Below are 14,073 nucleotides of genomic sequence, written 5' to 3'. Positions count from 1 at the left end.
TATAGGCATGAGCCAGTATGCCCAGCCTGCAGAAGTGTTTTTTTGCACAAAGTTGTGGTATTTGTAGAGTCTTTTGTGATAGTTCTGGTTATTATGCAGAGCTAATAAAGGTGAATTATATTCACAACTTTCCCTTATAATCTTTCTCTTCATATAAAAGTAAAAAAAAAGCAACAATAACTTGGATAGTACTACGGAAATAAAATCCCAGTGGCGGATTCTCGGTCTCTGCCTATGATCTTTCACTCAAAATACTTAGAGGCCATGTACCCATATTTTTATGGGTTATCTAATTTACATGTCACCTAAAGTAATTTTAAAATTTCTAGCCTACTAAATTGAAAGATCAATGGTATTGAAAGGTATCAGAATATACCACCCTAAATATGACACTTTGGCATATTGATTATTTTGAGCTGAAGGCAGTTGAGATACAGCAAACACAAAAAGAACTCTCTGCCCTCCCTTTTACTGCCTAAAAGTGGGGCATAAATGTCCCCCATCTCTTGTACCAGATTGAGGGGAGCAGCCCTTATCACTGAAGATAAGACAGCTGGCACTGAGTCTGCATAAACAAACTTTACTAAAATAACCCTTATCTTCCACTAGTCTCCCCCATATATTTCCTAGTCACTTTTCCACATTTATTGGCCCTAGAAGCCCAAACCTCTTTTCCTTTGTCTCATCATTTCTCCATAATTTATTGTCCTTGGCTAAAATGGTATATAAACCTTGAGTCTTAATTCCTTCTTTGGGTTTTCACTTCTTCTCTGTGAAGACCCTGTGCACATAAAAATATTAACATCAATAACATTTTTATACCTTTTCTCCTGTTAACTCGTATTTTGTCAGTTTAATTTACGGATGTCAGTTACTAAACCTAAGGAGGTAGAGGAAAGTTTTTTTTCTCCCCTACACTATATTCCCTTTATTTCATCGTTACCAAGTAAAACATTCATTTCTCACCCCCTTTCTAACAACAAAATTGACTTCTACAACCTTCTTTTTGCTTACATTTCTAGTGAGTACAAATATTTCTATTTAAGGAAAGAGGCTCAGGATGAAGAGAAAGAGAGTTCTCTGTTTTTCAACTTTTGGGTGACAGTGCTTTCTGTATCATTGAAAGCATTTGAATAATCTAATTTGATAAAGCACTAGAAACATTCATTAGACTCCCAATCTTGCTTTTCTGTGCAATAAAAGAGATTCCTATGAATATTTGTAACTGTTTCTAACTTGTTTCTTGCTTATATTAATCTGCCCTTGAAAGCAAAATTTAAACAAAGAGAACTTGTAAAATTGCAGAGACTTTAGAAAATGGTGCTATATCCCATGAAAATAACCTTCAAAGAGAAACATGTAATTCTGATTAGTTTTCTTACTTGTCTTCTTTTGTTCTGATAATAATGTTGAAATTGACATCTCCATATTCCTAAAAAGAAAAAATACATTTATGAGATGTTTTTCTTAAATCAGTTAACCTTTTCCCCCTCTGGTGTGAATGGAGGGGGGGAGTTGTCTGACTGCTAGACTTCATCATTCAAAAATGATTAACAATCTTATTTAAATAAACAATTGTGAGATATACTTTTATTAGCTCAAATGACTTAACTGATTTTCTTTGTGTATTTGATATGACCTGTTTCACCAGCTTGGGAAAATCACTTCGTATTTTCATCTCCACACACCTTACTTGGCAAGAACTTAAATTTCTCCCACTTTGGTTTTCTTCTGCTCTTCCCAGTTGCCCAAGAATCTTTGGACTGAAGCCTTAGTGCTTCCACACATCAGGCAGAGTGCAAGGTGGGAAGTCCAATCAGTCCATTAGTTGATGGTTGCTTTGGATGCTGTCACTCAGTTACGCTGTTGAATATCTTGGACAGCCTGATGAACTCTTGTGCATTATTTCACTGCTACCCTTCCTGGCACAGATCTTGGCAAAAACTGCTATTGATGACCTGGAGTTGGCCTCCAAGGTTACATTTACATGCTCAACTCCTTCTCCTGACATTGTGTGGCTGCAGATCTACATGGGCTCCAGACTCAGCTCCACTCTGTACCAGGGTCAACCTCCACACTTTGCCTTTCAGTTGAGCCCATGCTACCAGCTGAAACTCCCTGTTTCCTTGCAGTTGTTCCACTTTGAGACTCATGACATCTTCTTAAACCAGTGGACTACTGTCTAAGCCACCCAGGTTCACCTGGGTCAAATGGGACTTCAGTATCCACACCTCCCCCCACCCCTTGGGTCTTGGGATCCTTAAGCAAAATGGTCAATTTCTTCTTTTGAGTAGTGCATTCAAAGGGGTCTTAGGTGGGAGCTCCTTTATCAAGCCCACAGGACTCTGTTACATCTTCTGCGAGGACAAGGGCTGTATGTCTGCCTTATACCTGCATCACTAAAGGAGCTGCCATTCAAGAGATAGCTCACATAACAAGACAATCTATTCCTAGGCAAATTGTGCCTCAACTTTGGCACCAGAGGCAGCTATCATAATTTTGAATTTTTTAAATCGGAGACTCTAAACACCTATTGAAGGCCATATGCTACCAATAGTAAGGCCAACAGAAGGAAGGATTTGAGGCCTGGACATACGAAAGAAGTTATGGGCTTTTAGATATGTTTGTGTTCATATTGTTGAGTAGAAACCTCTGTGTGTACCAAAACAAATTAGGCCTCTGTCTGAGAACTATAGAGGAGGAAAAAACTTTTCCTTTACTCACTCAGGGTTGGCAACTGGGGGCTTGTGAATGAAACTGACAAAAGACAGATTACCAAGAGAAAAAAACAAGAGTTTATTTATGCTTGCAAAGTACATACACATGAGAGTGTTCAGTGATGAGTAACTCAAAGGGGTGGTTAGAATTTGGGGCTTATATACCGTTTTAATAGATAAAGGGGAGGAATGGAAAAGCACTATGGGAAAACAAACAACTTTTTAAAAGCATAAATGAGCTCTATGGAGAATAGATAGGAGATTTGAATCTTGTGTCAATGTCTGTTTAGATGTGGTGCCAAACTCACTCCTAGTCTTTGAGATTAAAGTTGCTTCTGGAGACAGGATTCACGGCAATTAGTTCTTTTGGGAGGCTCTACTTTTGGGCAGATAAGGGATTTCCAGAGTTAAAATACCTTCATCTCAAAATAATTTTTATGACACAGTGGCATATTTTGAAGTGTCATATTTTGATCCCCTTCAAAAAGGACCACATTATTTGAACATTATAAAATACAACAAATTCTAAAAATATACAGAAAATAGTTTATCTCCTGTTTCTTTTGACATATAATTCACTTTAAGAAAATTCAATTAAAAAAATCTAAATACCCCCAATCTCCCTAGATAGCTAATCACAAGTACTTTTAACCCTACATGTATGCTCATTCCAATTAGATCTTGGACAGAGGAGCTTTGTGATCTTGGAATTCCCTTTACTTTGAAGCCTCAGCCAATAGCAGGATTAAATTCTTATGTCAATGTACCTTGACTGGTGTCTCTCATTGGTCAGTTCCATGGTGCCTCCTAGCATGGGATGGGAGAGAGGACTGGTGGCCCATGTGGTACATTGGTATAAGATGGGAAAATGCAATTAACTCACGTGAAGAAGGCTTGCTTCATTCTTTTAATTTTTCTGATCTTTAGATTTTAGTGTTTACTTGCTAAAATCTTAACAATTTTCTTTCCTGCTTGACGTGTTTGTAGCTGCATGATGCCTCATCAGATAGGTTTATCCTCTTTTTTTTTTTTTCTTTTTTTGAGATGGAGTCTCACTCTGTTGCCCAGGTGTGATCTTGGCTTACTGCAACCCCTACCTCCTGGGTTCAAGTGATTCTCCTGCCTCAGCCTCCCGAGTAACTGGTACTACAAGCCCGTGCCACCAAGCCCAGCTAATTTTTGTATTTTTAGTAGAGATGGGGTTTCACCATGTTGGCCAGGTTGGTCTCATACTCCTGACCTCAGATGATCTGCCCACGTCAGCCTCCCAAGGTGTTGGGATTACAGGCAAGAGCCACCAGGCCCAGCCCAGATTGGTTTATTCTAATAACTACTGAAAACTGGATTACATTATTGTTATTTTTAACTAGAAAGATAAAATTTAGAGAAAGTATCATTTTCAAGTAAATTGTGTGCCTATGAATCTAGAGAAGACAAAAGATTAGTTGACTAAGCCCTAAGGAAGTGGAAAATATCTGTATTTTGTTTAAATAACTATGAGTCCCACAGCCTATAGGGACACTTAGGTTTTTATTCCATACTGCAGCAGATACTCAACAATGGCCTTGGAATAGTGTCTTTGTTATGTGGCCAGTGAAGTTTTCCTGCTGGTGGCAGATGGCAATTTATTTTTAAATTGGCCTGGACAGAAATACTTTTTTTTTCTACCTTGGCTATGGTGTTGATTTCAGGAAGACAAGCCTCCATAGAATGTTAATACTGGCAGGTTAGATTTTTCATGTAACCTTAATTGGAAGAACTGGGAATAATGACTGAAAATTCACCCATAAATACGTCCCACAGAGGAAAAATCTACACAGAGTTGTTGCTAATGATGTCAAGGTCTCCGGCTTCTTCTACAGCTGATGACTGTTATAAATTTAGACTTCTCCCTCGTGTCTTATCTTGGTAGATACGCTTTGAAGACCCATTCTCTCTCTACTACAACAAGGCCTCTAAACATTCCTGCAAAACTGCTCTTTTATATTTATGTTTCCTCGATGACTCCCCTGAGCCAATGACAGCATCTGTTCCCACAGTTTGCCAGGGCATTAAAGTGAGAGCTCCTCTTAGCTCTGTATGATGTATGATGGACAGTTCTTATCAACTGCATTTTAATCAGGTTCTTTCTTCTCTGCTCCTAAGGAGAAGTGTTTTCCGTGTTGTGGCATTGACATACAGAGGCTCTCATCAGCTCTGTTCATAAATTTATAAGAAAATTAGTTTATAGTTATGAAATAATATGTTACGTTTTCCTTGTTCAGATTTGCTTCTGTCAAAAGAGGAAGATTTGCTATTTGCTTAGTAAGGGTGGGTTGAGTTAGTGTCTCTATGTGTGTGTTTATTCACTTTATAAGAAGATAAGAAGACATTTATCTGTTATGTTGTTTATGTCATAGAAAAAGTTGTAGATATAATAATTCTATTTTAGAATTATTTCTACTTAGAAATAGATCCAAGCTGTGCTTTGAAACTATCATTTCATTTTATGAGGATTTTATTTCTGAAATGACATTCATAATCTCATATTAAATGACTTCTTGTGAAGTTATTTCACAGCACTGAAAAAAGGAATCATGGAAATAAATGATGTAAATATACACATTTCCCAAATCTATCACTGTTCGATCCAAGGGCCATTGTATGGGTATTGCTGTGGAGTCTTGTATAATGAAAGAATCTTAGAATGTTTGTCTTAAAAATTATTTTAGGTTAGTGTTTCCCTATTGATATACCTTAGCTCTCTGTCCCCACCCAAATCTCATGTTGAATTGTAATCCTCAGCGTTGAAAGAGGTGCCTGGGAGGTGATTGAATCGGGAGGTGGTGTCTAATGGTTAAGCACCATCCCCCTAGTGCTGTCCTGTGATAGAGTACTCATGAGATCTGGTTGCGTGAAAGTGTGTAGCGCCTTGCCCTTAGCTCTGTTTTCCTCTCGCTCCCGCCATATTAGACATGCCAGCTTCCCCTTTGCCTTCTGCCATGATCGTAAGTTTCCTAAGGCCTCCCCAGAAGCAGAAGCCTGTACAGCCCACAGAATGGTGAGCCAATTAAACCTATTTTTTAAAAATAAATTACCCAGTTTCAGAAACTTCTTTATAGCAGTGCTAGAACGGACTAATAACCTACGTTTTCCACAAAACAATGATTCAGAGAACTGCCAATCGGTTCAAAGGAAAAAAATGATGAGGAGAAAACCTGGCTCAATAGATTTATGAGGCAGGTTAAACACATAAAGTTTTATTTATTATAAAATTTCACATATCCATATGGCATTTAAAATGCCATATCTATATTAGATTGCAGTGTCAAAGAGGCAATGTTTTGCTTCCCAAGATGATTGGACCACAAATTCATTTTTTCCCCCAATATATAATTTTGTGGGGCTCATGTTTCATCATTCTTGAGCAAGTGATGATCTAGCATAACTCCTTAGTGATTCCGTGGAAGAAAATGGAACCCATAAGAGCTCATTGACATGTCCAAGATCACTCAGATGCAGACTCAAAGCTGGAACCGGAACTCCCCATGTCTGTGTTTTTTCCGTGATTCCATACTACCTCTACCTGCTTATGTTTCACTACATGTAGACTACTGTTAGAGTAGTTTCTATGTAATTTCCTTTTATGATATGCTTTTAAAATTAGATTATTATATTCATATGTTATAATAGTAATCTGAATTTGTGCACATTTTATTTTTGCACTTTTTTTTTTGTGGTAAAATGATATGGGAGGGGGCAGGAAGTGTTGGAAGGAGAAGGGTGGGTTCCTGGCTAGAGTTTAGGATTGTTTTTTCTATTTCTGTGGAGAATGTCATTGGTATTTTGATAGGGATTATATTGAATCTGTAGATTGCTTTGGGTGGTATGGACATTTTAACAATATTGATTCTTCCAATCCATGAACATAGAATATCTTTCATTTTTTTTGTCCTCTTCAATTTCTTTCGTCAGTGTTTTATGAATTTCATTGTAGAAATCTTTCATTTCTTTGCTTGCTTCCTAGGTATTAATTTTATTTGTGGCTATTGGAAATAAGATTGCTTTTTTGATTCTTTTTCAGATTGTTCACTGTTGGCATATAGAAATGATACTGATTTTTGTATGTTGATTTTGTATCTTGTAACTTTACTGAATTTATTTATCAGTTCTAAGTTTTTTGGTGGAGTCCTTAGGTTTTTCCAAATATACGATTGTGTCCAATAATTTGACTTCTTCCTTTCCAATTTGGATGCCCTTTCTTTCTTTCTCTTGTCTGATTGCTCGAGCCAGGACTTCCAGTACTTTGTTGAATAACAGTGGTGAAAGTGGGCCTTCTCAGCCTGTTGGACAGCCATCCTCTGGGAATATTTTTTGCCACACCTTTGGATCTGTGTTTCATGGATACTGAGTCTCTCTGTTTCTCTGTTTTCTTTCTGTGTTTTTCAAACCTTTATAAATGACCTTTTCCATGTTTATGTTTTTTTTCTTTCTGAAAGTTTTCATACCATCCTCTGTAACCTTGGTGTTCTGGAATTTCATAATTATATGACTGGGTTGTGGGTCTTTTCTCATTCCCTCCTCTGCTTGTGATAGTCTTTTCCAGTCTTTGACTTCATGTACTTAAGTGTAACAATGTCCTCTCACCTGTTTTTTTTTTTTTGGTCTTTTGTTTGTTTTTTAAATTGTGGTAAAATGCATGTAATATAAAATTCACTGCCTTAACCATTTTTAAGTGTACAGTTCAGTGGCATTAGCTACATTCATATTGTTCTGCTGCCATCACTACTATGCATCCCCAGAACTCTTTTCATTTTGCAAAACTGAAACTCTGACCATTAAACAATAACTCTGTATTCCCTGTTCCCCTAGCCATTGGTATTTAACATTCTGTCTCCTTGATTTTGACCACTCTAGGTATCCCATTATAGTAGTTAGGGTTTTCTAGAGAAACAGAACCAATAGGATATGTGTGTGTGTGTGTGCATGTGTGTGTACACATACATTATACACACACACATACACATATAGAGACAGAGATTGAGTGAGAGAGAGACTGATTTATTTTCAGGAATGGCAAGGCCAGCAGGCTGGAGAACCAGGGAAGAACTGATGTCAACATATACAATTAATCATCCTTATCCTGTAATCCCTGTGACTCAGGAGGCTGAGGGAGAAGGATTGCTTGAGGCCAGGAGTTTGAGACCAGCCTGGGCAATAATAGTGAGACCCGTCTCTACAAAAACAAAAGGTAAACAAAATATTTAACCATCATACTCACATAAGTGGAATTATATACTATTTCTCCTTTTGCATCTGGCTTATTTTACTTAGCATAATGTCATTATGTTATGTCTTCTTTCTTCTCCTTCTCCTTCTCCTCCTACTCCCCCTCCTCCTCCACGTCCTCCTCCTCCTCCACCTCCTCCTCCTCCTTCTTCTTCCCTCTTCCCCTCCTTCACCTTCTCCTTCTCCTTGACTTAGCCAGCATTTCGTATGTTGAACAAGCACTGCTTTGGAGTTAAATCATGAGGCAATTTAATCATGTTTACTATTCCCCTTTTATTATTCTGTGGCACTAGTTCTTTTAATTTTTATTTTTAAATAAAGACAGGGTCTCAGTCGGGCGTGGTGGCTCACTCCTGTAATCCCAGCACTTTGGGAGGCCGAGGCGGGCGGATCACGAGGTCAGGAGATTGAGACCATCCCGGCTAACACAGTGAAACCCTGTCTCTATGAAAAATACAAAAAAAGTAGCCGGGCATGGTGGCGGGCGCCTGTAGTCCCAGCTACTCGGGAGGCTGAGGCAGGAGAATGGCGTGAACCCAGGAGGTGGAGCTTGCAGAGAGCCGAGATGGCACCACTGCACTCCAGCCTGGGCGAGAGAGCGAGACTCCGTCACAAGAAAAAAAAAAAAAATAATAAGACAGGGTCTCTTTATGTTGACCAGGCCTATCTGGAACTCCTGGCCTCGAACAATCCTCCCCCTTCAGCCTCACAAAGTGATGGAATTACAGACATGAGCCACTGTACCCAGTCAGGAGCTAGTCCTTTCCTTGCCCTTGTATAAAATCTAATGCCATTCCCCTAGCTTTTCTCATCATTTTCAGATAACCAAAGATGCTTTCCAGTTCCATGTCATAGTCAAATGTTTCATCTTGATTTTAAGTGAAATCATCTGTCTTTCTCCAGTTTGTGCTGCTAGAGATGGAAAGTGTGGAGTCAGGAAAAAGTATATTCTGCTTCTTTTCTTCTTGTTACCTGGCACTTTATTTTATTTTATCTCCCACATTATTCTAATCACATTTTCTGATCTCTCTCCCATCCAGGGCAGGAATCCTTTGGAGAGATAAAAGGAGAAGTAATCAGAGACCTGTCCCTGGTGACAACAGGGTCAAGGTGTGTGGTTTCTTGTAGGTAGTATTTTCTTATATGATTTTATGAGAAAACAGGCATTATGTTTTTTAAATTAAGTAGTCTATATAAATTTTTTAATTTCATTAATAGATATGAAATGTTAGTATTTAACAGATCATAATACATCAATTCAATTGTGTTGAAGCATCAGCTCTTCTGGGAACCCTTCCATAATGTCTCTACAACCCCATCACTCTCTAACAGGGTTAAGCTCGTCCCCCTCCTCCACCACAGCTGGTGCCTGCTTCTATTTGACTCATAATAGACTGCATTGGAATCATCTGTTTGCTTGTCGGTTTCTCTTCCACTCAATAAGCTCTTGAGGGGCCTCATTATCTCTCCAATGCCTGGATTATAGTGTTGTTAAATAAATTTCCATGGAATTCAACAGACGCAGTTCAGAGGCCAAAAGATCAAAGATTCAGCAAAAGAAGGCCCCAAAGTGTGTGCTGATTCCAGAAGAGAGGCTGCTTGTCTGTTTGAAAAGGAAAACCTCCCAACTCTTACTTATGATCTCTGGTCCTATCTCTTTTTCTCCTGCTTCAGTGAGTAGGGGGTTTGGCAATTTAAAACATTTTTATTTTTACTTTTTTGAATCGGGCAGCCTCCAGAATCACAGCAGATTCAAAGAGATTCCTCAGTGGTGACTATTTTACCTCCTCTCAGCTCAGGACTGCCTCTACTCAGCAGACATTAGACAGCAGTGCTGAGAATATTTTCCTCCTAATAAGGAAATTCCAGTCACAATGATCATGCTCAGATACGTAAAGAGCTGCTGGAATCTGACCTCCGAATACCTGAGGAATTACTATATTGTGAAGAAAGGCAGTCTGAAGAAAGAAAGGACAATGAGATAGGCTTGTTTGTAAATATATGGTTCACCTTTCTGAGAAACATGTCTTTAAGCTATAAAAGTGTACGGAATGTTTTATGGATTTTGTCTTCCTTCATAGCTCTACAAAATTGCAGTTTTATTGGTGTGAGCCCTCTGTGTGAGGTAAATGATAGATAAGCAGATGATCATTTTATTTCACGGTTGAGACAAGATGTGCTGGGCTTTATTGCACCTAATCTCCCAGTGAAAGAGGAGTTTTAAAGTGCATAGTAGTTCATTCTCTTTGGCAGACATGAACTATAAACATGTTTTCATCTGCTTTCTGTTCTTATTAAATTAGACATTTTCAGTGATTATAGGTTTTTACTTCTCTTGTGGGGAATTTGGAAATAATTTTAAAAATTGATCTTTCCTATTATTTAGATGCCTGGAGTGACTTGGAATAAAGTATTAATTAGTTTCAGCATATTGTTATTATTGGTGTAAATGGCATTTTGGCTCAGAATCCCAAGATGAGTCATCCTCACCGTAGCCAAAACAGTGATTCCTGATCACCTCAACCAGAAAAGAGCTCTTCCGTCTTGGTGATACTCAGTCACTTCTTGTCAGCACTTCATAAACAAAGTTCCTTTTATTTGGGCACCTCGTGTAATAACATGGCTGATTCCCAGGCCCTTCGTCTCTTTTATCCCTACAGATGAGACTGCCTAACTAGTATAGGACAGAAAATTTATCTTTTTCATACCATGTCTGATAAGTAGTTTTTGGCTTTGTGGAGCATTGAACCTACATAAGATGATAAGGTGACATGTAGACTCAATATTAAACAGATCTTTCACCATCTACAGTTGGTTAGAGACTCCTCCCCAGGTTAAGGAGCAGGAACACAGAGGATATGCATTTGTGGACCCTGACTGCACTCTGTTTTCATAGATCCTGATGTGAGAATCATGCAGTTTTCTATCAGGCAGTTTATGGAATGGTGTTCATAGCTATGGTCCTGTCTTAGTCCATGTGTGCTTCTACAACAAAATGCTTGAGACTGGGTAATTTACAAAGAACAGAAATTTATTTTCTCACAGTCCTGGAGGCTGGGAAGTCTAAGATCAAGGCGCTAGCAGGTTTGGTGTCTGGTGAGGGCTCATTCCTCAAAATGACCCTGCCTAGGTGTCCTTACATGGTCAAAGAATGGAAGACAGCAAATCCACTTCCTCAAGGTTTTTAAAATAAGGGTCCTAATATGATCCACGAGGGCTCTGCTGTCATGCCTTAATCACCTCCTAGAGGCCCCACTTCTTTTCTTTTCTTTTCTTTTTTTTTTAGAGGGAGTCTTGCTCTGTCACCCATGCTGGAGTGCAGTGGCACAATCTCGGCTTAATGCAACCTCCATCTCCCAAGTTCAGGTGATTCTCCTGCCTCAGCCCCCGAGTAGCTGGGATTACAGGCACCCACACCACCCCTGGCTAATTTTTGTATTTTTAGTGGAGATGGAGTTTTGTCATGTTGGCCAGCCTGGTCTTGAATTCCTGACCTCAAGTAATCCACCCACCTCATCCTCCCAAAGTGTTGGGATTATAGGCGTGAGATGCCATGCCCGGCCAGCCCCACTTCTTTTGGCAATGAAGTTTCAACATGAATTTTTGGAGAAACATTCAGACCATAGTGGGTCCCAATAGAGGGAGAGAATTTGTGATTACAGTCAAAGCCCAAATTATTAGATTACATAGGTGTTGTGGGGAGGGCAGTTGGAGATCACTCTTGAAGTCACGAATTTTAGGGCAAGTATGATTCCATAAGAGCACCATGAGTCCAAAGGTTGCCCAGTTGGAGGAGAAAGTCAATTAGGAAGGGGCCTCGATTCTACTAGTAGGCAGCCTCATGTCTCCCTTTTCAATTTCTCTAAGCTATTTCCAATTTTCCAGTCAAATATATTCAGTGAAAGTAAGAGAACATACAGATATGTCAGGAAACCTTACATGAAAAACGCTTTCAAGGAAAAGAGGCTCACACATAATGGGATGTTTGATGGCAAGATCTTCCACTTTATCACAAGCCACTCCATGAAGTGGTCAGTCTAGTGTTCACAGGTTATTGAAAGATCTGGCCCCTGTCTTGCAGACCTGTGCTGCCTAAAGGAGAGAAAGAGAGGGAGAATGTGGAAATTTGGCTACTAGATGGGTAAAAGGAGGTGCTTTGGAAAAACGGGAGGGTTGGTTTAAAGCTATTACCTGAACTTGTGAGTTTTTTAATTTTTCATTTTGATCTCTTAGGGAAACTGGCCATTTGTTGAAAATCTGTCTGATAGAAATTCAAAGAAGGTTTGACCTATCTCTTCTAGTTTCATACACTTGTGCTTGCAGACAGACAAACCTAGTTGACTTGAGTTGCTAGCTCAATAATCTCATCTTTTATCATTTTATAACTCAGCAAATAGCTTATAGTTTTTCATTCTCTCCTTAGCCTTTATACTTCTGTTCATGTTGTCTCCTTATCTAGAATGCCTCTCTCTCTGCCCTGCCTGCTCTTCAAGCCACTCCTTCCTATGTTCACTTAATCTGGCATATCTCTACTAGCATGCTAAAATTTAACTCAAGGATTGGCTTATCGAGGGCCTCTTCCTTGTTTCACACCATGGCAGACCTCAGCTGCCTACCCATATCCTCTCTTCTTTCCACTTAACAACACTCTGATATTTTTAATGGTGCCATGCATCAGAGGTGGCAGGGGCCTCTTTCTGAACCTAGGGACTGAATCTTGACCGATTTAAGCCAATTGTAATAATTCTGTTTCCCTTGCTAGTGACTGTGTTAGAAATAATCATGTGGTATAATTCTAATTACTAACACAGGGGAAATCTGCTGGGAGGTTCTGGGAAAGCATTTCTTACCTTAAAAAGGAAGCTTAGCTTTCTGCCTGTGGACGCCACTGAGGAAGCATTGTTAAAGTCTGTCTTCCCACTGCCCTCATGTCTGAGTCAGAGTCTCCAAAAGAGCCCAAACAGCTGCAGAAGCTCTTCATTGGAGGGCTGAGCTCTGAAACCACTGATGAGAGCCTGAGGAGCCGTTTTGAGCAGTGGGGAACGCTCATGGACTGTGTGGTCATGAGAGATCCAAATATCAAGCGCTCCAGGGGCTTTGGGTTTGTCACATATGCCACTGTGGAGGAGGTGGATGCGCCATGAATGCAAGGCTACACAAGGTGGACGAAAGAGTTGTGGAACCAAAGAGACCTATCTCAAGAAAAGATTATCAAAGATCAGGTGCCCACTTAACTGTGAAATAGATATATGCTGGCCGTGTTAAAGAAGACACTGAAGGAATCCCCTAAGAAATTATTTTGAGTAGTATGGAAAAATTGAAGTGATTGAAATCATCACTGACCAAGGCAGTGGCAAGAAAAGGGGCTTTGCCTTTGCAACCTTTGACAACCATGAGTCTGTAGATAAGGTTGTCATTCAAAAACACCATACTGTGAATGACCACAGCTGCGAAGTCAGGAAAGCCCTGTCAAAGCAAGAGACGGCTGGTGCTTCATCCAGCCAAAGAGGTCAAAGTGGTTTTGGAAACTTTTGTGGTGGTTGTGGAGGTGGTTTTGGTCATGGAGGAAACTTCAGGGGTTGTGGTGGCTTTGGTGGCAGCCGCAGTGGTGTTGGATATGGTGGCATTGGGGATAGCTATAATGGATTTGGTAATAATGGAAGCAATTTTGGAGGTGGTAAAAGCTACAGTTATTTGGCAATTATAACAATCAGTCTTCAAATTTTGGACCCATGAAGGGAGGACACTTTGCAAGCAGAAGCTCTGGCCCCTACGGTGGTGGAGGCCAATTATGTGCCAAACCACGAAACCAAGGTGGATGTGGCCATTCTAGTAGCAGTAGTAGCTATGGCAGTGTCAGAAGAGGAGAGCTAGAGAAGTGACAAGGAAGCTGCAGGTTACAACAGATTGTGAACTCAGCCAAACACAGTGGTGGCAGGACCTAGCTGCTACAAAGAAGACATGTTTTAGACAAGTACTCATGTGTATGGGCAAAAAACTTGAGGACTGTGTTTGTGACTAATTGTATAACAGGTTATTTTAGTTTCTGTTGTGTGGAAAGTGTAAAGCATTCCAACAAAGGGTTTTA

At 39.7% G+C, this 14,073-nt stretch overlaps 1 pseudogene; it reads left to right on the top strand.

Annotated features, from left to right (window-relative positions):
• Positions 1-12,913: 12,913 nt before the first annotated feature.
• On the top strand, positions 12,914-13,867 carry LOC105542628 (annotated as a pseudogene).
• The last annotated feature ends 206 nt before the right edge of the window (positions 13,868-14,073 follow it).

This window comes from Mandrillus leucophaeus, unplaced genomic scaffold (genome assembly GCF_000951045.1).
Source record: "Mandrillus leucophaeus isolate KB7577 unplaced genomic scaffold, Mleu.le_1.0 Scaffold264, whole genome shotgun sequence".
In the NCBI taxonomy this organism is placed as follows: domain Eukaryota; kingdom Metazoa; phylum Chordata; class Mammalia; order Primates; family Cercopithecidae; genus Mandrillus; species Mandrillus leucophaeus.
The sequence above is the reverse complement of the archived record's forward strand: the minus strand, read 5'-3'. Positions and strand labels throughout refer to the sequence as shown.